Genomic DNA, 24,684 nt, shown 5'->3' on the forward strand with positions numbered 1-24,684 from the left:
CTAGTATGTGTGTCCCAGAGATGGAGTCAGGTCCTCAGGCTCCGCAGAAAGTGCCTTTACCTGTGAAATACAATTTAATATATTTCAAACCAAGAACCTCATCTATTTGAATTTCTGGAAAACTAAGGGCATATTTTTTTTTTTTTTGAAAAGAATTCTTGATTGCTGGAGCCTGTTTCAGCTGTTTGCATTGCTTACAGATAAGGGGTAAGTGTTTGGGGAGAGATTACCTTCAACATTCGATTCTTCTCTCCCCTCTAAAAGCTTCCGTCCTTCCGTAGAGTGAAACCCACTGACAGGACAAGCGGGAAGGGTTATCAGACGCACAGGAGCAGAGTGATGCTAACGCGCTCGGCTTTCCTGGTTTTATCTCCGGTAACTCTAGAGTCAGCCCGAGTGCACAGCCAGCCTTTCTGTATATGGAGCTGGACACTCCAGGTCCACACACTTTTTTTTTTTTATTAACTTGAGTATTTCTTATATACATTTCAAGTGTTATTCCCTTTCCCGGTTTCCGGGCAAACATCCCCCTCCCCCCTCCCCTTCCTTATGGGTGTTCCCCTCCCAACCCTCCCCCCATTGCCGCCCTCCCCCCATAGTCTAGTTCACTGGGGGTTCAGTCTTAGCAGGACCCAGGGCTTCCCCTTCCACTGGTGCTCTTACTAAGATGTTCATTGCTACCTATGAGGTCAGAGTCCAGGGTCAGTCCATCTATAGTCTTTAGGTAGTGGCTTAGTCCCTGGAAGCTCTGGTTGCTTGGCAATGTTGTACATATGGGGTCTCGAGCCCCTTCAAGCTCTTCCAGTTCTTTCTCTGATTCCTTCAACGGGGGTTCTATTCTCAGTTCAGTGGTTTGCTGCTGGCATTTGCCTCTGTATTTGCTGTATTCTGGCTGTGTCTCTCAGGAGCGATCTACATCCGGCTCCTGTCGGTCTGCACCTCTTTGCTTCATCCATCTTGTCTAATTGGGTGGCTGTATATGTATGGGCCACATGTGGGGCAGGCTCTGAATGGGTGTTCCTTCAGTCTCTGTTTTAATCTTTGCCTCTCTCTTCCCTGCCAAGGGTATTCTTGTTCCCCTTTTAAAGAAGGAGTGGAGCATTCACATTTTGATCATCCGTCTTGAGTTTCATTTGTTCTAGGCATCTAGGGTAATTCAAGCATTTGGGCTAATAGCCACTTATCAATGAATGCATACCATGTATGTCTTTCTGTGATTGGGTTAGCTCACTCAGAATGATATTTTCCAGTTCCAACCATTTGCCTACGAATTTCATAAAGCCGTTGTTTTTGATAGCTGAGTAATATTCCATTGTGTAGATGTACCACATTTTCTGTATCCATTCCTCTGTTGAAGGGCATCTGGGTTCTTTCCAGCTTCTGGCTATTATAAATAAGGCTGCGATGAACATAGTGGAGCACGTGTCTCTTTTATATGTTGAGGCCTCTTTTGGGTATATGCCCAAGAGAGGTATAGCTGGATCCTCAGGCAGTTCAATGTCCAATTTTCTGAGGAACCTCCAGACTGATTTCCAGAATGGTTTTACCAGTCTGCAATCCCACCAACAATGGAGGAGTGTTCCTCTTTCTCATTGGTTGGAGTCTCTCGAGCTTGTCTTTATTCTAATGTAAAAGGACATTTTCAGAATAATGTCAAAGGTAACTATACTTCAATGGGGGGGGTGCACTCATAAAACTGACAAACTGAAGAGAAATGTGATTCCCTCTCTGCTCTCTGTCAGGACACTGAAATCACGGTTTATAAGACAATCTGATAGTTATCATCTGAGTTATTGACTTTGACCCTCCATGTCTCATCTCAGTCTAATTTGCTGTTTTCTCAAAAACTATTTCTAGCTTTACAGGGTCCACTTTGGCTGCCATCAATCAGAAATGCTCAGATTATTATTTGCAACAACTTGCCTATATTTGGAAATGGACAAAAAATGAGTATTGTTAAGCCCCTCACCTGCGTTTCTAAAGAACTGGGAAAGTGGCGGACTTGCTTGAGAGACTTACAAAGTAAAGCCCAGAAGAGTCAGCTGCTGACTCTGCAGGGGAGTCTGTGGGTTCTGCTCTCCATCGCAGCCATAGAGAGACTCATCTCAACAAAGGTTTCTCCCAAACTAGTCAGACCCTTAGACCTTAGACCAGAGCAATGCCTAGATCCCCAAAGCCTTTTGAGATTATCACTCCTAACTCATGAGTAATCCCACTGATGAAGTCTCTTGAGTAGTCACTGGTCTCTTTTTTAAATTAGTCTGTTATCTCGGAGCTGAGAGAGTACTGAGTGTTTCACACTCCTCACGTGCTTCACCCCCAACCTTTCTTCAGTACTAGAAATTGAACCTCAGAGCTTCCAAAATGCTAGGCGAATTGCTGTGTAATTGAGCTCCATGCTCTGCCCCCTTTCGCCTTTAGTTTTCAGATAGAGTCTTGCCTACTTGTCCAGGTAGCCTTGAATTCACTCTTTCTACAGGCTGGCTTTGAACTTGTGATCCTCCTGGTCTCAGTCTCTTGAGTAGCTAGGATTACAGGCCTCTGCTATAGGCCAGACTCATTTTTTTTTTATTATAAACATCTTCATGAGTGTAAAATATTATCTCACTGTGGTTTTGATTTACTGTAATCTAATTTTAGTCAAATTGTTTATTAAAAATGACTCAGTTTAAAATAATACTCACATAAGACCCACAAACCTTAGCAGTACTTTAAAACAACTCCTGAGAGAACAAATTATGGGGTGAGCTTCCCTTTCTCCCTGCCTTGACTTTCTTCCCATGAGAGAAATTCTCATGTTAAATCATACAGGAGGAATATTAAATACATGGTCGTACCGTAACACGGAGAGTCAGTTAGTAAACACAGACTCCCAGGCTCCCATTTCAGATCTCCCCAGCCCAAATCTGCATTTGAACAGGATCCTCAGTCTCTGAAGCTGAGATACTTTGTGCATGTCATGTCTCACCAGGAGGTGAGAGTTTTAGAAAGCCCGTGTCAGAAAAGTATTAACAAGCCCACCAAGTAGAGTCCAAGCTTAATAAGATTCAGGTGCTGTGCGAGTCCCAAAATAGCAGTCCTCAGGCAGGGCCAACGATGGGGAAGCTTGGCAGTATCTGAATACCTGGGTCCTGTCTGCTGGAGATTCCAGTACAGTTGGTTCTGCGCGAGAACCACTCTCGGGACTTTTAAAAACACCTTGGGTGATGTAATGGACTGTGAATCTTGAGAACAATGTGAGTAGTTTCCGCCAATTTAATCGAGAAAGAATTCACACCTGGTGGAGGAGCTGTGAAGGCAGAGAAGGGGAGAGGAGGGCCAGCATCACTAGAGGGCAGGTCTTGTAGGCAGAAGGATGTGTTGCTAAAGGGCTATGCAGTTTCTGTGTAAAGGGCAATCAAGAGCTGTTATAGGATTGTTGGAATGGGGAGAGATGGCTGTCATTGCTGACTGGAAGGGTCAATGGGGATGACAGGGAAGTTGTTACAAGTGGCATGTGACCTGTCCTAGGGTGTTGGCCAAGATTATTGAAAAGGATAAATTGGAGGTGAGAAAGTCCACTAAAATTCAGGTATGGGATTTTCACTTGGTAGCCGCTGCCCACTTATTTCGAGGAAAAGATCAACAACCCTGAGAATTTACAAAAGCTTGTTCTCAGTGTGTCTTATAAAACATTCTATGCCTATACAAGTTGCCCGTAGCTGGTAACTAATCAATACATCTATACTGTCCTCCATTCAACAAATATATACTGAGTGTGTGCTAAGAACGTTACGGGGGTTGGAAGGAATGACACGGACCAGAACTGTTATCGTTAGCTCAGTGCTCCTCAGTCGGGCATCCCCTCTACAGCGGGTTTTGGAAATGATGGGGGTGGTTTTGGTTCTTGATACAATTAAGGTAAAGCTAGTGGCTCCTGGTAGAGGTGACAGGTGGTCTGCTGTTCCCCCAATAGTCCTACTCAAGGAAGAATAGTCACATATTGCACATGACTTCCTGATAGTTCCCTGGTGAACAGTCATGGCGAGAGCTTTGCTTATAAATTTAAAACCGGATTCGGGGAAATATGGTTATTTAAGCTTGGAACCTAAACCCAGCATTTGCATGTTCAAACATGTATTTCTTTATGGGTTTAACATACAGAAGACTCTGTGAAGAATGATGTGCTGTGTATACTGAGGGAAGCTGCCACTTGACTTTATCCAGGACTTCACCAAGAAATGTTCCCTCTTTGGGGTTCTGACATCATAGAGAACCATTTCGAATCTTGCCTTTGAGATGATAAATTCGTGCTAATCCGCACCCCTCTGCTTGTGGGTCTTTGAAATGACAGACCTAGCAAATTATCCCTGCATGACAGATGTGTGCAGAGTGCTGAACAAATGAGCACGTGAATGAATGAATGGACAGTGGTATTGACTGAGCCTAGTTGCTTAGCATGGTTGTTTGGTGACAGTTTCTCAGAAGTGTCTTCCTCTTTCCTCACTTTCCAAAAGTTTGTGATTGTCAGTTTGGGGGGGGGGATCATATTATTGAACAAAGTATTCTCAGATGGCAGGTTTTTATTTTTTTCTGTACTGATTATGAAAAAGCAACCAGACTATGGTCAGAAAGATCATGGGGTGATGTTAGCAATGCCATAATATACATCAGCTTTTACCATGTGCTATTCACTTGTAACTCTTCAGACATGTTGACTAATCATAACAACCTTCTGATATGGGTGTTGTCCTCCCAGATTTCCAGAGGACCGACTGCAACACAGTGTGAGCAATAGTTAAGTGACTTACCTGAGGCTAGACACCAAGGCAATGATAGATGGCTTACCTGAGGCTAGACAGAAAGATCGTCTGGATTCCCCCAAGCACTTGTCAGCATAGCCTGGTATGATTGGCTTCCATGGAGGAGGCTATTTCTTAGTGGAGAATTCATTTCTAGTTTCAGCCACAGAGTGCTTCACGTGTAGATGTCCTGAGTACACAAGAGCAGACCCAGCAGAGGTCCTGAGACTGAATTGCCCTTCTGTGACGCCAAGGAGAGGTTTTCTTCATCAAACTCTCTCTTATTTAAGTGATAACAGCAAAGTCATAACAAAAATATACTTCAAAGCCATTTCACTGCTCCTCTGTATTTCGTTTGTTCCTCTAGATAAAATCCAGGTCCAAGTCCTTTTTTCCACAGGATGATATTGCCTCTCACATAGTGTTGGATTTCTGTAATACTAAATGAAGGGGCGATTGGGACTCCCTGAGTGCCCAGAGTAGCATGAGTGTGAAGGAAACATTTTCTCACTTGGAACATTCATCTGAGTCCTTCTGCAGAGAGACCAGACAAGTTCAAGATGCCGGATCTTTTTACTCATGAACCTCAGGTTTTTGACATCTGGAAAACAAACATGGTTTGCTCTCAGAACTTTCCAGCAAAATTACTCCTCAAATGGATTCGTGTAAGACTCTGCTGCTCACTTGGTGCTTGGACAGTAGGGCTACCTCTTCCTTAACTTGGCTAACAGCGATTTGGATAAACATGAAAGCTCTTGAAAGAGCACTGGGGGAAATCATCGCATCCCTGCTTTAAGAATGTCGAGACCGTTGAGAAGTCTTCTTGGCTCACCTGACCCTTCTCGGCCCTGGGAACTAGGAAGTCTGAACTCTCCATTTCAGCATTGGCATCCGAAGGGGCTTTGTCTCTGAGCACGGGGCGATGGAGCTGTGGGATTCCCTTGAGCACAGGGAGCCCAGAGCAGCAGAGGAAGATGGCCTCACATGAAAGCCTTGCCGCAGGTGGAGTGTTCTCTCTGTGCACCCCTGCAGCAGCCCCTTCCCTTAGCCAGAGATGAGCTTTCCATGGAGAGGAGTTGATAGATACAGAGGGCCTGGCATGGAAATGGAAGGCAACGGGAGAGAAAAATCAACACAATGAAAAAGGAACAAGATTTATGAAGGCACCTAACCCCTTGCCTGCTCACGAGGCTCTATCCCTGAGATGAATTTTCCAGGTCCTTGGATAGACTGCTGTGAAATGAGACAGCTAGCAGGCTGCCATCGCTCTCTTTGAGAGACTGTCAACAGATTAATAGATCTTCCCAATACAGCAATTCTCCTCCAATCGAGCCTATATTTTCCATCACATCACTGAATTTATGTTTCCTGTGGAGTGGAATAAGCCTTTGTTTACGCCCCACCAATGCTTGGTTCAGAGTCACTGTCATCACGTCTCCTTCTCGACACATGATCACTTGGCCAGGTCCTACGGATGTAAGCCAGCAGAGAGAGTTCCCTTGCAGTCCTAATTGTTTTCACGCTGCTCTTCAAATGTCGCGGTATATGGTCATTTTCTGTACTTGGTGCTCTGCCTTGGTGGGATTAAAGGACTCAGGCAGGGAGTGGATGCTGGTAGTGGGGTCTCCCCTTCCTCTCTGGCTTCTACCCCTCCATATATTGGTTGCTCTTGTCACTAGCGTGACAAATACCAGACAAAGCAGTTTATAGAAAGAAAGACTTATTTTGGTCAGAGTGAGAGGAGACAGTCTACCAAGACAAAGGAGGCATGGCAGCAGGAGCATGAGGTAGATGATGGCACCACATCCACAGCCAGGAAGCAAAGAAAAATGAATGTTACTGCTCAGTCCACCTTTCTCCTTTTTATTCCTTTCACGACCCCAACCCCAAAAGAGGAACTCCCACGGGACATGCACAGAGGTTTGTGCATTACGTATTTCTCAGTCTTGTCAAACAGAGTGTCAATATTAACCACCAAGTTCTTGGACTTTCTAATTGGTGACTTTTCTCTCCTCCTTTAATTCCTTCAGACTCTTAACCCCATGCTTATGACTCATGATTTTATTGACCCCATTCCCCCAGACCATGGATCCACTCTGTCTTAACAACACTCTTGGATATAGAACAAGAATAGGGCATGGAGAAGAAGAAGAAGAAAACAGGCCTTTTCTAACTATCTCAAAGGCTAAGGGATGTAAATAAATGTAAGCCGTGTTTAAATGTAGACAGGACCTGGCACGGGCTGCAGGAGCAGCTAAACTCCTTGGCACATGGGCATTCAGGCATTAAGCAGTGCTGGGGGTGCCTGTGGCATCCCTATGCCTGCACCTAGCTGTTGCCTCATTTGTTAAGCAAAGAGGCAAGCATAACGACACACGCCTTTAATTCCAGCATGGGGGAGACAGAAACAGGCAGATCTCTGAGTTTGAGGCCAGCCTGGTCTACAAGAGGAGTTTCAGGCCAGCCAAGGCTAACCAGTCTCAAAAAAGAATAACACATGCACGGACTTCTCGCCTAGACCTGGCTGCTGAAGTTCTTTCTTTCACTGAACCTTGGGGTTTTCATGCTAATTCCCTCCCATCTGTGCTTAAAAAGGAAAAGCAACATCATCTGTGTCTTTTGGTTTGATAGAAAAATCCCCCCAAAGGCTGAAAAGCCACTTGATTGCAATGCCACAGGCCCCTCCTTATTTAGATGACTAGATGCTCTTAAAGCCCCACGACTGTGAAATGCATATTCTGGGCTCCTTGTGGTTACTTTAATGTCTGGCCTTTCTTTGACATCATGGTTGAAAAAGTCAGAGGATATCTCCCGAGATAAAAATTTGATCCTGCATGTTCAGTCTGTGCCAAATCCCAAAGAGCTGACCCTGATTCATCTTGTTAACGTTAAATGCTTGTCTTTCTTCACTTGCAACCATGAACAAAACAGCTCTCTGACCTTGTGATCCCCCAATCCCACCCCACCCCGACATTGCTCTACTTACTCCTCTCAGTTTATGGAAACAATCTTTCCAATGGCCTCTGTCGTCCTGATGGGCCAGAATGGGCCTTTTCTTTCCATTGGCTGGTTGCTTGCCTCTGCTCTTTGTGTCTCAACACCCTAAACATGAGGCCTAGCCAGGGTTCTACTCTCCAGAGAATCCCACTTGCTTCTTCTGCCCATAGATCCTCCCCCAGCCCCATTCAAAGTTAATGCTATACACCGAGCCTTCACATTCTGTCTTCCTCATACGCTGCCCCTAGATGTTTCCTAGACAGCCTGAAATTCTAAGGTGTGTTTAAGCTGATGAGGTGTGATAAGCTGGGCAAGGGCCTCCGGAGCAACACAGGTGGAGCTTGGAAATGACATCGGGTACTGGACAAAATTAGAGAAGAAAAGGAGAAGAACCAGTGTGTCAATCAGCTTTCATCACTGTAACACACACCTGAGACGGTTAGCTTACAGAGAGGAAAGGTTCAGTTTTGCAGGTTTCAGTTCACAGTGAGTCTGTTCTGCTACTTTGGGGCTTGGGATGAGGCAGCATACCATGATGAGGACATGTAGCAGAACAACAACAAAAAAATATGCCACTTTCATGGCCAGGAAACAAGAAGAGGAAAGGACAGACAAGCCCCTAATGACCAGAAGACCTCCCCTAGATCACCCTTTCAACATTCTGTTGTCTCCCCTGAGGGTCCCAGCAAGGGAGCCTTGATCATGTGCAGCTTTGGGAGATGCCTGAGATTCAGACTGTGGAAGATCACGGGCTGGAGATGGGATGGTTAATTTCAGTTTCCCAATGCCTTCTTGTCCTGTGAGGATCCAGATTGCCGGTCAGTAGACAGCCTCCCAGGTACACTTAAAACAGAAAAGTAGCTTCATTTCGCAATGTGTTCGCTTGCTGTGTGACTCTGACCTCTCCCCTTCCAGGCAAAATTTCACACAGACTGGCTTAGCCTAGCCCTCCTGGAGCAGGAGGTGAATGTTCTTGTAACAGCTCCATCTGATTCTGGTACTTGAGGTGGGAACCTTGAAGAGGAGGCACTTCATGACAGATGAAAAGCCTTGCAGGGGATTCTGGGCACTTTCCCATCAGCCTGTGCTGCCTCCAGAGACTAAGACTCTGGGAAAGAAGCTATGACGGTTGTAGGAGCTGCCAGCCTGTTAGAAGCTCTCCTAATGGATTACTGATGGCTGCGCAAGGCTGACCTGGCAGCACAGCCTGCTGTTTTACTACAGCCATCACTTGGACTGAACCCAACATGTCACCTCACTAAGTGGGGGCCGTGAGCAGCATTTTTCTAACTTCTGATCAATTATCCATATCATGTGATTCCCAGAGCTCTATTTATGTCAAGTCTGTGACTTGGAACCTTCAGGAAGGAGTTAAACATCCTCGTTTTCTTTTCCCCAGGTGAGGAAAAGAGAAACATCTTCGATATGGTGATTTAAGAGAGAAACCTATATTGTTAAACATTTTCATGCTTGATGAAATAAACTTTTCAAAGTAATATGGAAAAAATGATTTCACTTGGACACCTTTTAGCCAAAGAAACACACGATGCTTGTTAGGAATGGAGCGGGAACTGCAGAGCCTGCCCGTACATCTGGGCCCCACAGAGGCTGCCTGGGACCAATCTGTTGTGGAGGAAGTGGGAACCTTACAGACAGAAAGACAGACAGACAGGCAGACATACAGACAGACAGACTGACTGGTGTTCTGGGGGAAAGCCCAGGCCAGGCTGCTGAGGTTGGCAGGGCCCTAACTGCAGAAGGTCTTCGAGCCAAGCACAAATATCCTCTGGGGAGCCTGAAGCCCTGCCACCCAACCTTAAGGTTCCAGAATCCAAAGCCATGACGACTAATAGAGCTTCTGTGTGTTCAGGCTGCCTGTAGATCCAGACCATAGATACATGCCAAGGAAGAGGACCCTTCTCTCATTCGCTCCTACTTCATGTTACCACATCAGGAAAAATCATCACGGGTGAACACACACGGGGCCTCAGCGTCAGCTCAGCTGCTTTGCAAAGCTAGAAGAAAGGAAAGATGCGGTCTCCTTCCAAGAACTGTGGAGAAGAGTATGAGACAAAGGCAGTTGTTTATTAAGAGAGATTTATTGTGAGCCTACTATGTGCCAGCCAGTCAGGTCAAGAGGTATAAACCAGCTGCAGAGTGTACAGCGGGACTGGTCCAGGTGAAGAGATTCTGGCCTCGAGCCCTTGTTTTGTAACATAGTGAGTCTCAGAGAAACCAACCTGGGTCTTCAATCAAGTCAGCCCTGCCTTCTGGGAATGCTCAAAGCCTGGCTACATGGGAGAAAACAAACAGTATAGAGGCTTTCTTGCCCAGCGTGTCTCAGCACTTGTCTGCATGGTGGTCTGTGGGACGCTAGTTTTCTTCCCATGTCACATGTGAAGAGACAGACACTTCCGTGACAGAATTGCATGCTGGGTCACACCTGGATAAGTGAGCGATTAGTGAAATCCCAGCAGTGAGCAGCTATCCTGGTTTGTCTGTGATTGTCAGGTGTCCTAGGATGTGAGACAGGTGACAATGGTGGAGCAAAGGGAAACAGTTGGTCTCTAAAAGTGTGGCTTCGATAGCCCGTGTGCCAAGCTGTTAACTATGTCCTTATCTCTATAGAAGCTTGCCTTGGGGATTAAACAGGGGTAACATCTGAAAGCTATAATTACCTGGTTTGGTTCTCAGTAAGCTTCAGTGGATATGAACATTTGGTGGTATAAACTCCATTTCTGCTCTCTGGTCGGGGTGAGAAAAGGGAAGTCAGCCTGACAGGAGGGAAATTACAGCTTTAACAAAGTAAGGACCTTATTGTCCACACAAAATGCAGCTCCCACCTCAAAGCAAATGACTATTCTTGAGGCACTGATGCAGTTGCCATGGTACCAAGTGATGATTGCCTCTTCAAAGCTGCTCTTTGGGTACCCCCTTTGGCAGAAGGGATGGTGTGGGCAGTGTTCAGACTGGGAAAAGGCCAAACACAGCTACTGGACAACAAGTGAGCAGGGGAGCACCAGCTAAAACCTTGGCAGAGACTGACTCAAATCTACACCTTCAGAGAGGAGCAGGTCTTGCACCCTGGGAAGCCTGTTGGGGCCCGCACAACAGCAAGTGTCAGCAGAATTTCTGCTTGCTGTCTAGGATTACTACAACTTAGCTATTCTGGCTACTGGGTCCTTTTAACTTTGACAATGTGTTTCAAAATATTGAGGTGGCTTCAATAAGCCCATGGGAAATCGCAATATTAGGAAGTGTGGCATTATTAGAGGGGGTATGGTCTTGTTAGAGGAAGTATGTCATATGAGAGTGGCCTTTAAGGTCTCCTAGTACTCAAGCTCCACTCAAGTGTGGAACCGAGCCTCCTCCTGGATACCTATGAAAGAGAGTCTCCTGCTGCTGCCTTCAGATGAAGATGTCGAACTCTCAGCTCCTCCAGCACCATGTCTGCCTGGATGCTGCTATGCCTCCCAAGATGATAATGGACTGAACCTCTGAAACTGTGAGCCAGCCCCTTAAATGTTGCCCTTTATGAGAGTTTCCTTAGTCATGGTATCTCTCCACCACAATGGAAACCCTACCTAAAACACCTTTGCAGAACCTTCTCCAAGTTGATCATATACTCAGCCATAAAGTAAGTCTCAACAGATAAGAGAAAATTGGAATAACCCCCTGTATCTTATCAGACCACTGTGGATTAAAGCTAGACTTCAACAACAATAGAAGTGACAGAAAGCCTACAAACTCATGGAAACTGAATAACTCTCTACTCAATGACCACTGGGTCAGAGAAGAAATAAAGAAGGAAATTAAAGACTTTCTATAATTCAATGAAAATGAATACACAACATGCCCAAACTTATGAGACACAATGAAAGTGGTGCTAGGAGCAAGGTTCATAGTACTAAGTGCCTACATAAAGCTATTAGTGAGATCTTAGACTAGGGACTTAACAGCACACCTGAAAGCTTGAGAACCAAAAGAAGCAAACACACCCAAGAAGAGTAGACAGCACGAAATACTCAATCAGGACTGAAATCAATTAAATAGAAACAAAGAGAACAATACAAAGAATTAATTAAACAAAGAGGTGATTCCTTAAGAAAATCAATAAGATACACATACCCTTAGCCAAACTAGCTAAAAGGCAAAAAGAGAATATCCAAATTAGCAAACTCCAAAATGAAAAGGGAAACATAACAAAAGACACTGAGGAAATCCAAAACATTATTAAATAGTCTTACTTCAAAAACCTGTACTCCACAAAATTGTAAAATATAAACAAAATGAATAATTTTTAATAGATAGCACTTACCAAAGCTATCTCAAGATGATGTAAACAATCTAAATAGACCCATAACCCATATGAAAATAGATGCAGTCATTAAAGGTCTCCAAAAACCCAAGCAAACGAACAAACAAGCAAAATCAAAAACACCTCAGGGTCAGATCGTTTTAGTGCAGAATTCTACTAGGCCTTCAGAGAAGTTCTAATACCAACACTTCAAATTATTCCACAAAACAGAATCCAAAGAAATACTGCCAAATTCATTTTATGAGGCCAAAGTCACCCTGATACTTAAATAACACAAAGACTCAACAAAGAAAAACAATTTCAGACCAATCTCCCTTATGAACATTGATGTAAAAATACTTAATAAAATACTTGCAAACTGAATAAAAAAAATCATCAACCACTATCATGTAGATTTCTTTCCAAGGATATAGGGATGGTTCAGCATATAAAAATCCATCACTGTAATCTACTGCATAAACAAACTGAATGAAAAATGATCTCATCTCACTAGATGCTGAAGAAGGCTTTAATAAAATCCAAAATTATTTCATGATAAAAGTCTTGGAAAGAACAGAGATACAAGGCACATACATGAACACCATAAAAGCAATATATAGCAAGCTGATAGCCAACATCAAATTAAATGGAGAGAAACTTAAATCAGGGACAAGGCAAGGCTGTCCACTCTCTTCTTGTATATTTAACAAGGTACTTGAAGTTTTAACTAGAGCAGTAAGACAGCCAAAGGAGAATACAAATTGGAAAGGAAGAAGTCAAAATATTTCTATTTTCAGATGATATGATAGTATATATAAATAACCCCCAAAATTCTATTAGCGAACTCCTATAGCTGATAAACACCTTCAGAAAAGTGGCTAGATACAAAATTAACTTATAACTCTAACCAAGCAAGTGAAAAACAAGGGCTTCAAGTCTTTGAAGAAAGAAATTGAAGAAGACACTAGAAGATGGAAAGATTTCCCATGCTCGTGGATCTGTAGGATTAAAATAATAAAAATGCTCATCCTACCAAAAGTAGTCTACAGATTCAATGTAATTCCCATCAAAATTCTGAAACAATTCTTTACAGACTTTGGAAGAACAATACCCAATTTCATATGGAAAATAAAAAAAAAACAACCTAGGATCACTTAAACAATCAGACATAATAAAAGAACTTCTGGAGGGACAAAAGGTAAGAGGCTAAATATATATACAGACAGCCGTTATGCCTTTGCCACGACACACATCCATGGGGAGATCTACCGGAGGCGGGGGCTGCTCACATCTGAGGGTAAAGATATGGCTAAAATTCTGGCCCTCTTAGAAGCCCTATTCTTGCCCAAAAGACTGAGTATTATGTATTGTCCAGGACACCAGAAAGGGCACAACCCAGAGGCACGAGGAAACCGGCTGGCCAATGCCACGGGGCGAGAAGCGGCCATGAGCAAACAAATCTTGCCCTTAAATAGCCCAGACCAACCCACGCCCCCACCAGTGGGACAAACCAGTTGGGTTTATGCCCATGAGGACATAGAGCTCCTAAAAAAATGGGGGCCATCTACCACCCTCAACTAAAACAGTGGGTCTACAAAGGACTTTTGAATTGATCTCCTTTTTACATAAATTAACCCATTTGGGGTTTAAGAAGATGAAAACCTTACTAGATTGGGAAGAGATAAATCTGTGTTTTTTTGAATCGGGACAAAGCGATACAAAAGGTGACTGAGAGTTACAAAGCGTGCGCTCAGGTTAACCCGGAAAGGACCATGATTGGACAAGGAGTTCGTCCTAGGGGACACCGTCCCGACATCCATTGAGAAATTGATTTTACTGAAATTAAACCAGGTATATATGGATACAAGTATCTCCTAGTGTTTGTAGACACCTTCTCAGGATGGGTCGAAGCCTTCCCCACAAAACACGAGACTACAAAAATGGTCACCAAGAAGCTCCTCGAGGAAATCTTTCCCAGGTATGGCATGCCTCAAGCGTTGGGGTCGGACAATGGGCCCGCTTTCGTCTCCCAAGTAAGTCAGTTGGTGGCCAAATTGCTGGGGATTGATTGGAAATTACATTGTGCCTATAGACCCCAGAGTTCAGGTCAAGTAGAACACATGAATAGAACAATTAAGGAGACTTTATCCAAACTTACGCTTGCAACTGGCTCAAAGGATTGGGTGGCCCTCCTTCCCCTAGTTCTATATCGGGCCCGAAATACCCCGGGCCCCCATGGTCTAACTCCTTTTGAAATAATGTATGGAGCACCACCCCCATTTGTCCATTTCTTTGATTCAAACATTGCTGATTTTGCTGACAGCCCTTCTCTGAGGGCCCATTTACAGGCCCTACAGATTGTGCAGAGAGACGTCTGGAGACCTTTGGCCGCTGCTTACCAGGACAAGCTTGAACATCCGGTGGTGCCACACCCATTCCAGATTGGAGACACCGTGTGGGTGCGCAGACACCAGACCAAGAATCTCGAGCCACGGTGAAAAGGACCCTACACCGTCCTCCTGACTACCCCGACCGCCCTAAAGGTAGATGGAGTCGCGGCTTAGATCCACGCACCACACGTCAAGGCAGTCCGGTCTGAGGAATTGACTAATCACAACACTACACCCCAGACATGGAGAGTTCAGCGCACTCCAAACCCCTTAAAGTTAAAACTCCTACGTGGCTCCTCCTAGTCCTTTTGTGGCCTAGAGTCAGTGGGGGAATAAGCCCCCACCAGACAGAAATTTCTTGACCAAGTCGAGTGAAAGATTTCACTCAAAGTTAGCAAAAAAAAAAATGGGGGAATGAAAGACCCCAGCTTAGCAGCAGTAACGCCATTTTGCAAGGCTGTACTTAAGATGACTGGTTCAGAGAAAGGTTAAAACACTGAGTACACAGCGGCTGCCAAGCAGGATGTGTTTGGTTGAAGGCCTGACAACAGGACGACTGCGGTTGAGCACCTGACAATGAAAAAAGCCCCGGGAGAGGTCCCACACCCTGGTGGGGGGCCGAGTCAGTCGTTATGTTCCAAGAAGGTAGCTAAGAAACTTGCCCCCGGGCTGAACCCTTGGGGGGCCGAGTCAGTCCTTATGTTTCAGGAAGGTAGCTAGGAAACTTGCCCCCGGGCTGAACCCTTGGGGGGCCGAGTCAGTCCTTATGTTTCAGGAAGGTAGCTAAGAAACTTGCCCCCGGGCTGAACCCTTGGGGGGCCGAGTCAGCCGTTATGTTTCTGGAAGGTAGCTAGGAAACTTGCCCCCGGGCTGAACCCTTGCCATATTAGAATCCACCAATTATGTCCCTGTAACCATGCATCTGCTTCTGTATGCTTGCTTCTGCTCCCCAAAATCCTATAAAAGCCCATCCTTGGTTCCGTGGGGCGCGCCAGTCCCCCGAGTGACTGAAGCGCCCACAGGTGCCTGTGCCTGTGTATCCCGACAATAAACCAAATCCTCTTGCTGATTACAAAAAAAAAAAAAAAAAAAAAAAAAAAAAGAACTTCTGGAGGTATCACCATCTCTGATTTCAAACTGTACTACAAAAAAATTAATAAAACCCACATGGGACTGGCATTAAAACAGACAGGTTGATCAATGAATCAAATTGAAGATCCATAAATAAATACACAAACTTATTGACACTTGATTTTTGACAAAGAAGCCAAAACTATACAATAGAAAAAAGAAAGCATCTTCAACAAATGATGTTGGTCTAACTGGATGTCCGTATGTAGAATGCAAATAGTTCCTTATCTATCACCTTGCATAAAACTCAAGTCCAAGTGGGTCAAAGACCTCAACATAAAACCAGATACACTGACAGAAGAGAAAGCAGGGAATAACCTTGAATGCATTAGCACAAGAGACAACTTCATGGTCAGAACAATGACAGCTCAGGCACTAAGATCAACGATTAATAATTGGGACCTCTTGAAACTGAAAAGATTTTTTAAGACAAGGGACACCATCAAAAGGACAAAACAGCAGCCTGCAGGATAGGGAAAGACTTTTCACCAACTCCACATAGGACAGAGGGCTAATATCCAAACTATATAAGAGCTCAAGAAACTAGACATCGACAAACCAAATAACCCAATTAAAAAATGGGGTACAGATCTAAACAGAGAATTCTCAACAGAAAAATCTTTAATGGCCAAAAAAGCACTTTAAAAAAAATGTTCAGCATCCTTAGTCAGCAGAGAAACGCAAATCAAAGCAACCCTGAGATTCCACCTTATACCCATTAGAATGGCCAAGATCAAAAATTCAAGTGACAGCAAATTCTGGAACAATAGGAACACTTCTCCTTTGCTGGTGGGAGTACAAATGTCTACAACCACTTTGGAAATTAATTTGGAAGTTTCTCAGAAAATTAGGAATAAATCTACCTCAAGACCCAGCTATACTACTCCTGGGAATATACCCAAAAGATGTTCCACCAGACAACAAGAACACTGGCTCAACTATAGGCATGGCAGTTTTATTCACAATAGATAGAAACTGGAAACAACCTAGATGTCCCTCAACCAAAGAACGGATAAAAAATGTGGTATATTTACATAGTGTAATGCTACTCAGGCATTGAAAGCAATGACGGCATGAAATTTGTAGGCAGATGGATGGAACTAGAAAAGACCATCCTGAGTGGGGTAACCTAGACTCCAAAAGACACGCATGGTATGTACTCACCTATAAGTAGATATTAGTCATAAAGTACAGGATAACCATGCTACAAATCACAGACCAAAAGAAGCTAAATAACAAGGAAGGCCCAAGGGGTCATGCTTGTTTCTCACTGAGAGGGGGAAATAGAATAGACATTGGGGGTGGATGATAGGAGGGGTCTTGGTGGGTGAGGGGTGGAGATGGGAGCAGGAGGGATGAGATGGATGAGGACAAGGGGAGAGAGCACTAGGAGAGAGAACTGGATTGGGTGGGCCATCTTTGGGATGATCTAGAAACCTAGGACAATGGAAACTCTCAGGAATCTATGAGGGTGATCTTAGCTAGGAATCCTAGCTAATGGGGAATATGGAGCCTAACTGGCCATCTCCTGTAACCAGCAAGACTTCCAATGGAGGGATTGGGACACCAACCCAGCCGCAAAACCTTAAACCCACAATGTGTGCTTCCTATAGAATGTGCAGGGGTGGGGGCATGGAGGAGAATTTGAGGGAAGATCCAACCAATTACTGGCCCAGCTTGAGACCCATGATATGAGAGAGAGTCCAGCCCTGATTCTGTTGATGATATTCTGCCCGACTTGCAGATAGGAGATGAGCATAAATGTCACCCAGCAACTCTTGAAAGCACATGCAGAGACTCATGGTCAAACATTGAGTGGAACTTGGGGAATCCTGTGAAAGAGGGGGAGGAACTGAGAAAGCCAGTGGGGTCGAATATACTACAAGTAAACCTAGAGTCAACTAACCTGGGCTCGTGGGGGCTCGTGGACACTCAAGTGCCAACCAGAGAACATGAATGGGACGGACATAGGCCCTCTACACAGATGCAGCGGTTATGCAGCTGGGTCTTCATGTGCGACTCCTAAAGCAGGAGCAGGGGCAGTCTCTCACTACATTGCCTACCTTTGGATTCCTTATCCCTAACTTGTGGAAGAGGAGACGCCTACTCTTGCTGCAGCTTGATATGCTGGGTCTGGTTAACATCCATGGGAGGCCCCCGCTTCCCTGGGGATATAGCATGGTGGGGTGAATGTGAGAAGGGGGGACTGGGAGTAAAGGAGGGAGGGGAAGCTGCAATTGCAATGTAAAATAAATAAATAACTTGGTCAATAAAAAATACTTGTACTGGAACAGACATGTCTATGTACAAAGGGTTGGGGTTCAGGGATCAACAATTTGGAGAGGACTTGCCTGGGTCAGCTCTTTTCAGCAAACCCAGCTCCTCTTTTCCCTAGCTATAGGAAGGTGTGCTATTCGTGTCTGGTAGAGAAAAGGATATAACTATCTATGTGGAGTGAAGAGAGCCAATGGGGCATGGCTTCTTAATGGAATGTACAGATGCAACCTGACAGAGATAGGAGCTGGGAACACAAGTGACAATTGAGAAACTGCCCCCAAAGGGACAGAATGGAAAGGGACAAATTGTGTAGCAGGAAATCATAACTGAGGATGCTTGACCTTGTGCCCTGGAAGGGAAATTCACCTGGGTCTACATAATGGAAGACACAGACAGGCAGCCCAGGAAAGCCACAGTGAAATGTAAATGCCGATAAGTGCTTCAAGGGGCGGGCCAGCACACTGGACTGGAGATTGAATCAGCATAAGCCTGCAAAAGCTGAGGCCCTGCTGATTCTGTCAGACTAACATCCCCAATCACACTCCTGTGACCTGGTGGTGGCTATCAAAGGATCCTTGGGGATGAGGTGAGGTTCAGAGAGGAGGCTGGGAGTTGCAGCAGGTACGGAAGCCTTTTGTCTAGAAACACTTTCTTTTATGGTCCAACTAGAGCTTATAACCACAGAAAGAATCTGCACTGACTGCAATCTGTTCTTGTATCTCACTGAGACCCTATCTTCCCACAGCCGGTCCAGGATCACTCTTGTGGGATAGGTGTGAGCATTGAGTTGGCGTGAGCGTCCCTGGTGGGATGCCCTCGGAATTCAGTGCACACTATCTTTACAGACCAGTGCTGAGGGCCACAGGGGCCTTTGTTTGCTCAGTTTTATTGGCTTCCAATTGCATTGCTGTTTCAAGATTTTACCTGAGCCCCCTGGAGCATACATCAATATGTTTGCTGTGGTGTAGGCCTAAATATTGGTGCAGATCAACCCAAAACATCTCATGGCTGAATGAGTTTCCCAATGCTAATGAAAGTGAGAAAAATCAGCTGGATGCAGAACAAAATCAATCCACTCAGAGGAAAAGCTGAGGAAAGCAAATGAAGGAAAATGTTATCTGGGGTCCCCTCTAGAAGGTAGGGTAATGGGAAGTTATTCTTTTCTTTATTCTCTACTTCTCAAATTTTCCACAGTCAGTGGACGTGCATCTTGCATCAGTCATAGCAATGAACACTAGCACATTTTAGACTATATAGGTGCTAAGATTGTACACAAATGTTATTGTTATCAGTTCTAAAAGTCTAGGACATTTTCACCTAGTCCATAGGAGAGTTTGCACTCATGATTAAACAATGACCACTCGTCACCCTGGGTGTTAAGTTGGGGCAGCTGGGCTCCTAGTGGTTCCCAGTGAATGCTGTGTCATAAATCTGAAGTGGTGCTCATAGGCTTATGTTCTAAATGTTTGTTTCCCGTTGCCATTAATATTTTCGAAGGCCACGTGGCTGCTAGGATAAGGGGTCTAGCTATCAGAAGTAGGTCACTAGGATTGTGATTTTTTTTTTTTGGTTCTTTTTTTTTTTTTTTTTTTTTTTTTTTGGAGCTGGGGACCGAACCCAGGGCCTTGTGCTTCCTAGGCAAGCGCTCTACCACTGAGCCAAATCCCCAACCCCAGGATTGTGATTTTTTTAACTTGGGCATGGCCTTTGGTTTGGGTCTCTTTTTCTGTTTTCTCTCCCACCTTAGTGTGAACAGCCTGGTCACATGCTTCCATGGTCACAGAGTGACCTCCCCACTATGTCTTCCCCACGACGATGGACTGAAACTCACTGTGAAAGACTCAAATCCACCAAGTGATGGCTTGTATATGCTTGACCTAGGAAATGGCACTATTAGAAGGCACGGCCCTTTTGGAGTCGGTGTGTCACTGTGGGTGTGGGCTATAAGACTCTGACCCTAGCTGCCTGGAAGTTAGTATTCTGCTGGCAGCCTTCAGATGAAGATGTAGAACTCCAGCTCCTCCTGCACCATGCCTGCCTGGATGCTGCCATGTTCCCACCTTGATGATAATGGACTGAACCTCTGAACCTGTAAGCCAGCTCCAATTAATAGTTGTTCTTATCAGAGTTGCCTTGGTCATGGTGTTTGCTCACAGCAGTAAAACCAAGACACACCATGATACATTGATGCCTGGTGAAACTGAGTCAGAATACATTTCCCCTCCTGAGGCTGTTTCTACAAGGGATTGTGGTCACAAGACACAAAAGTAACAGAGAGAGTGCGGTTCGGGAAAGGTGGGGGTCAGGGGTGGACTGGGTAATTAGCCTTCTGACAAGAAATGGAGCAGGTCATGACTTACATTTGGGATTCAGCAAATTTTCTTGCAGAGGATCAAGATTACCACTTGTGAATTTTCTCAGATGGGGATCTTCCTACTTTGTTCTTGCTCATGCTGCGACTTTTTTTTTAATGAATTATTTTAAAACGTGTGCCTTCTAAAACAAGTTTAATGACATGTCTCCCAAGGAGAGGAGGCTATGCCACTGAGATTTTACAAAGTGCATCTGAGAAATTCTTGTTCCATGTGGCCATATTCGATGCTAATACAGAGCCCTCTGTTACTGCAACGTGCGTAGTAGGGGTCCTGGCTGTTGGTATTTCCTTGATGGTGATTTTTAAATGATCTTGATGAAAACAAAAGTCTAACGTGTACTGTCGAGATTTAACAGCGCATCCCTGTAACTCCAGTACCAGGGAGGCTGAGGCAGATGAATTGCCATCAATGGCCAGACTGGGTTACACAGTAAGTGTAAAGTGTGAAACAGATCCTGCCTTGGCAAGAAGCTCAAAAGTGGCCATGGAATGCATTTTAAAGCTCTTCATAGTGTGTGGAAATGTGCCTCCAACACTGTCTTCTTCCTGAAGATGGTCACTGTCGAACTTTTGATCATTAAAAGACATCGTTTTTAATGTAATTTGTTTAATCTTTTTCTCAAGGGTCAGTAAGGTGGCTCAGAGGGCAAGGATGTTTATTGCATCAGACAACCTGAGTTTAATCCCTCAATCCCTGGGACTCACACAGTGGAAGGAAAGGATCTATTCCCCAGATTTGTCCTCTGACCCTATGTGAGCATGGCGGGAATCATGTCAACACATGTGCATACACTTATGCACACACATATTTCTGCAAGTAGAGAACTGTAATGCAAATATCTTTAAACAGAGGAAATTATATATCTCAAATTTGTATTATAGCCTTATAAAGTATTACATCTTACATTTTTGTAAAATTCTATAAAATGGTTGTTTTTCAGTACACTCACACACACACACACACACACACACACACACACACACACACACACACCCTGATTATGTAGTGTTTTATCGGCTAGCTATAACATACTATATTTAGACTTGTGTTTCCATTGTGATACTTTCATTTTCCTGTTTAAATAAAGACATATTTGTCATTTCTGTGTTTCTTTTTTTTAATAAAAGGTTTTTGATATTGTGTGTGTGTGTATGTATGAATGTTTATATGTATGTATGAGTGAGTATGTGTACTTGTGTATGCATGTATGTGTTTGTGTATATATGTGTTGTATGTGTGTGTCTTTGCGTGCATCGACACACATGGATATGTCTGTACCTGTGTGTGTACTGACTGTCCAATTTATCTTTTGATACAGCATCACTGAGACCCACAAGTTGTGACTGGTCACCCAGCTCTGGGGAATGTCCCCATAATAGAACTGCAGATGTGCACAGACCATGCCTGGCTCTGTTATCTGGGTGCTGGGAATCCTAAGACAGAACTTCATGCTTGTACAGGAAGCAGGTTGGTAACTGACTTATCTCCCCAGTCCCTATCTCTATATTCTTTGTTAGTAGTATAAAAGGACACTTTGATGTTATAGTAAACCATAGAATCCTCTGGACATAGAGACATGCCCAACTGCCATCTTCCTTCAGTCCTGTTTCTCACATATTCCTGAGGTATTATTGTGGCCTAAATGCTCCCCCATTGTCCTCTCTGAACAGTGCACTTGAGTAAGCTTCTAAGTGAGACTTCTAAGCAGCCTTGGTGATCCTAGGGGGGACAGCAGCAAATAAAATGTTCAGAAAAGAGGGGTATATAACACCAATTGCATTTTCAGTAGCAGCGGGGCCATTTCAACTTCCTCCTGAAGCTGAGACTCTTCCTATCAGCTGATGGGGGTGCCCACCAGGGAGAATACACTTTGAAAAGGTATTTTCACGTGAGCACAGTGGAAAGTCTTTTTGTAACCAATCCTATATCATGTCTCCAGCTTGCTGGCCCTTTGCACGTCATGGGTAAGAATGGAAACGCAGATGGTAGCAGCTGTAACTCAGCAGAATGAACTTCTCGTCCTGCTGAACAATCACCAAGCTACCGAAACACGACAGCACGCACCAGCCAAGTTGTCAGAGGGGCTGTTTCACAGCCATGACCTCATAGCCATAAAACACAAGGCATGTAATGTGTAAGAAAACCCAAGACAGCTTTTCCAGATTTGTTTTATTAGTAAGATTACCATATGGAAAATAACACTAAGTTATCATAAACATTCCCTTAAGGGAATACGTAGGATTCATATAGATATTTTTATTTTTTGTGGGCTTAAGTTTCGTATTTGTTGCTTACAGAGGCATGAAGCTATGCTGTCCATGATCTCTACACCACACAGTCAGCCCCAAGTGTTGAGCAAAGAGACCTGAACCTTCCCATGCCTTTGATGTTCAAGGTTCCTACAGGCATGATCATCCATACTACTGAAGGGGCCATGAGAGCAGGTGGGTAGACGCTCACTCTGGCCTATAGCAGACTTTGCACTTGCTGGCAGCTGTCAAAACCAGGCTGAGCTGGCTGTAACAACATTTCCCTTTGACTGGTCCCCACATAGGACTCACATAATCTCAGACGATCACGAAGGACTTTGACGCAGTCTGTTCTTCAAGAGTTTGAAGTTGCTTACAAATGTCCCAGTGTTCCTTTTTGTTTAAACACCTGTGAGTTTTCTTCAGCGAAAATTTGTCAATTTTTTTTTCTATCTTGATTTGATGTTTGATTAAGAGGCCTAGTGGCAACATCAACTGTGCCAGAATCATGGTAATTGTTTAAACATTTTCTGCTTGCTGTGGGTCTCCAACTGCTCCTGGGTAAATGAGGTACTTTGTTTGTTTGTTTGTTTGTTTGTTTGTTTGTTTGTTTGGAAAGAATAAGATGGCTTAGGTGACCAATAAGAAACAGGGACAAAGACCAATAACATCCAGAAATCACGTTATGAGTGTCAAAGAGTCAATGGACTTTTTAGTGGGAAGGTTGTGTCTATGACATAAGTTAAGTATTTGGGGACATGCTTCCCCTGAGGTGGACTCTCACCTTCTGAAGTCCATGCTTTGGTCAATGTAAACTACCCCTCTCTCCATAGTCCATTATGATTGAAGGCTTAAACTGTGGGGAGTAGTAGGACCTAGTGGAGGTACTGAGTCACTGTGGACATGAACCTGCAGGGACTATGTGACCTGGTCCTTTTGCCTCTGCCTTAGTTCGTCCATGCAAGCCCTACTGGACACAGGCATCTCCACCCTGAAGACAGAAACTAAAAGACCTTCTTTCAAACTGAACTGGCCCTGGGCCATGACTTTGAACCTGGTAAGTTGCCTTTGTCATTGCTTTGTAGTGTAAAGCTGACACCTATACCAAGATGTCTACACAGGCCATAAGTTCCTACAGTGTCCTAGTCACATTTGACCCAATTTCCAGCGTTTACTGCCTGTTGTTCCCCAATGTTTCAAGGCTGTTGTCTCTTCTACATGTTTCATCTTCTAGATGAAGAGTCTTACTCCAGGATTTCTTTCCACAAAGGGCTTATTTGTATCAGACTTTGCTGAGCTAGGGGCATTGACTGGCTTGAAAACTGCAACAATGTTTAGACTGTCTAGTGCTGAAAAGTCCTCTGTTCCTTTGCCATGCTTCTTAGAGGTCTCTCCTCTCCCCTGCTCTGCCTTGGGTACATTCACTGGCCATTGCCACCAACTTCTCTCATTTTCCAGTGCAGAGCTTGAGACAGTCCCCCTCCACAGTCCCCCTCCACAGTCCCCCTCCACAGTCCCCCTCCACAGTCCCCCTCCACAGTCCCCCTCCACAGTCCCCCTCCACAGTCCCCCTCCACAGTCCCCCTCCACAGTCCCCCTCCACAGTCCCCCTCCACTCCAAGCAGCACTGGCCCGGGTAGGCTTCTCCAATCCTTCTGGATTTCACTAGAGCTTTTTCTTGAACTAACTCTCTCTCTCTCTCTCTCTCTCTCTCTCTCTCTCTCTCTCTCTCTCTCTCTCATCTCCATGCAGTGTCCATTACAGAAGGTCTCACCTCAGTCTGAAAGGTGCCTCTTGAACTTCCTATAGGGTCGACATCCATTGCCTGCTTAGCTGTGCCCCCCAAAATCTTGTTTTGTTTTTTAGAATTCTTATCTCTTCCCTTCATTCGAGTTATTCTGCTAGTTCTGTTTCTCATAGACAACAATTCTCTAAACACTGAGCCAAGAGCCCTTCCCACATCAATTGACCTGCATATCTTGGGTAAATATATTTAAGACTGAGACAGACACACTAGTGTAAAGTAAATCACGGTTCAGCCACTCTGCTGAGATCTCATCAGCTCAGCACCAAGGTGATTGATGAAGTGAACAGGAAAATGCACATTTCGTCTGTCTGGCAAGATAATGCCTAAAAATTTACATTTTAATGGATGGGGAGAACAATTCAATATGGTTAATATATGAT

The 24,684-nt window shown here is 44.4% G+C and overlaps 1 long non-coding RNA gene across 1 annotated transcript in view; it reads left to right on the forward strand.

Moving 5' to 3' along the window:
* Window positions 1-24,684, forward strand: part of LOC102547888 (uncharacterized) — a 106,032-nt gene that overhangs the window by 64,772 nt on the left and 16,576 nt on the right. The window contains exons 2-4 of the long non-coding RNA XR_015638309.1: window positions 21,567-21,715; window positions 22,546-22,692; window positions 23,449-23,554. This is a non-coding gene — a long non-coding RNA (uncharacterized LOC102547888). The remainder of the gene's footprint in view (window positions 1-21,566; window positions 21,716-22,545; window positions 22,693-23,448; window positions 23,555-24,684) is intronic.

The sequence above is a fragment of the Rattus norvegicus genome, chromosome 15 (assembly GCF_021556685.1).
Source record: "Rattus norvegicus strain SHRSP/BbbUtx chromosome 15, alternate assembly SHRSP_T2T, whole genome shotgun sequence".
Lineage (NCBI taxonomy): Eukaryota > Metazoa > Chordata > Mammalia > Rodentia > Muridae > Rattus > Rattus norvegicus.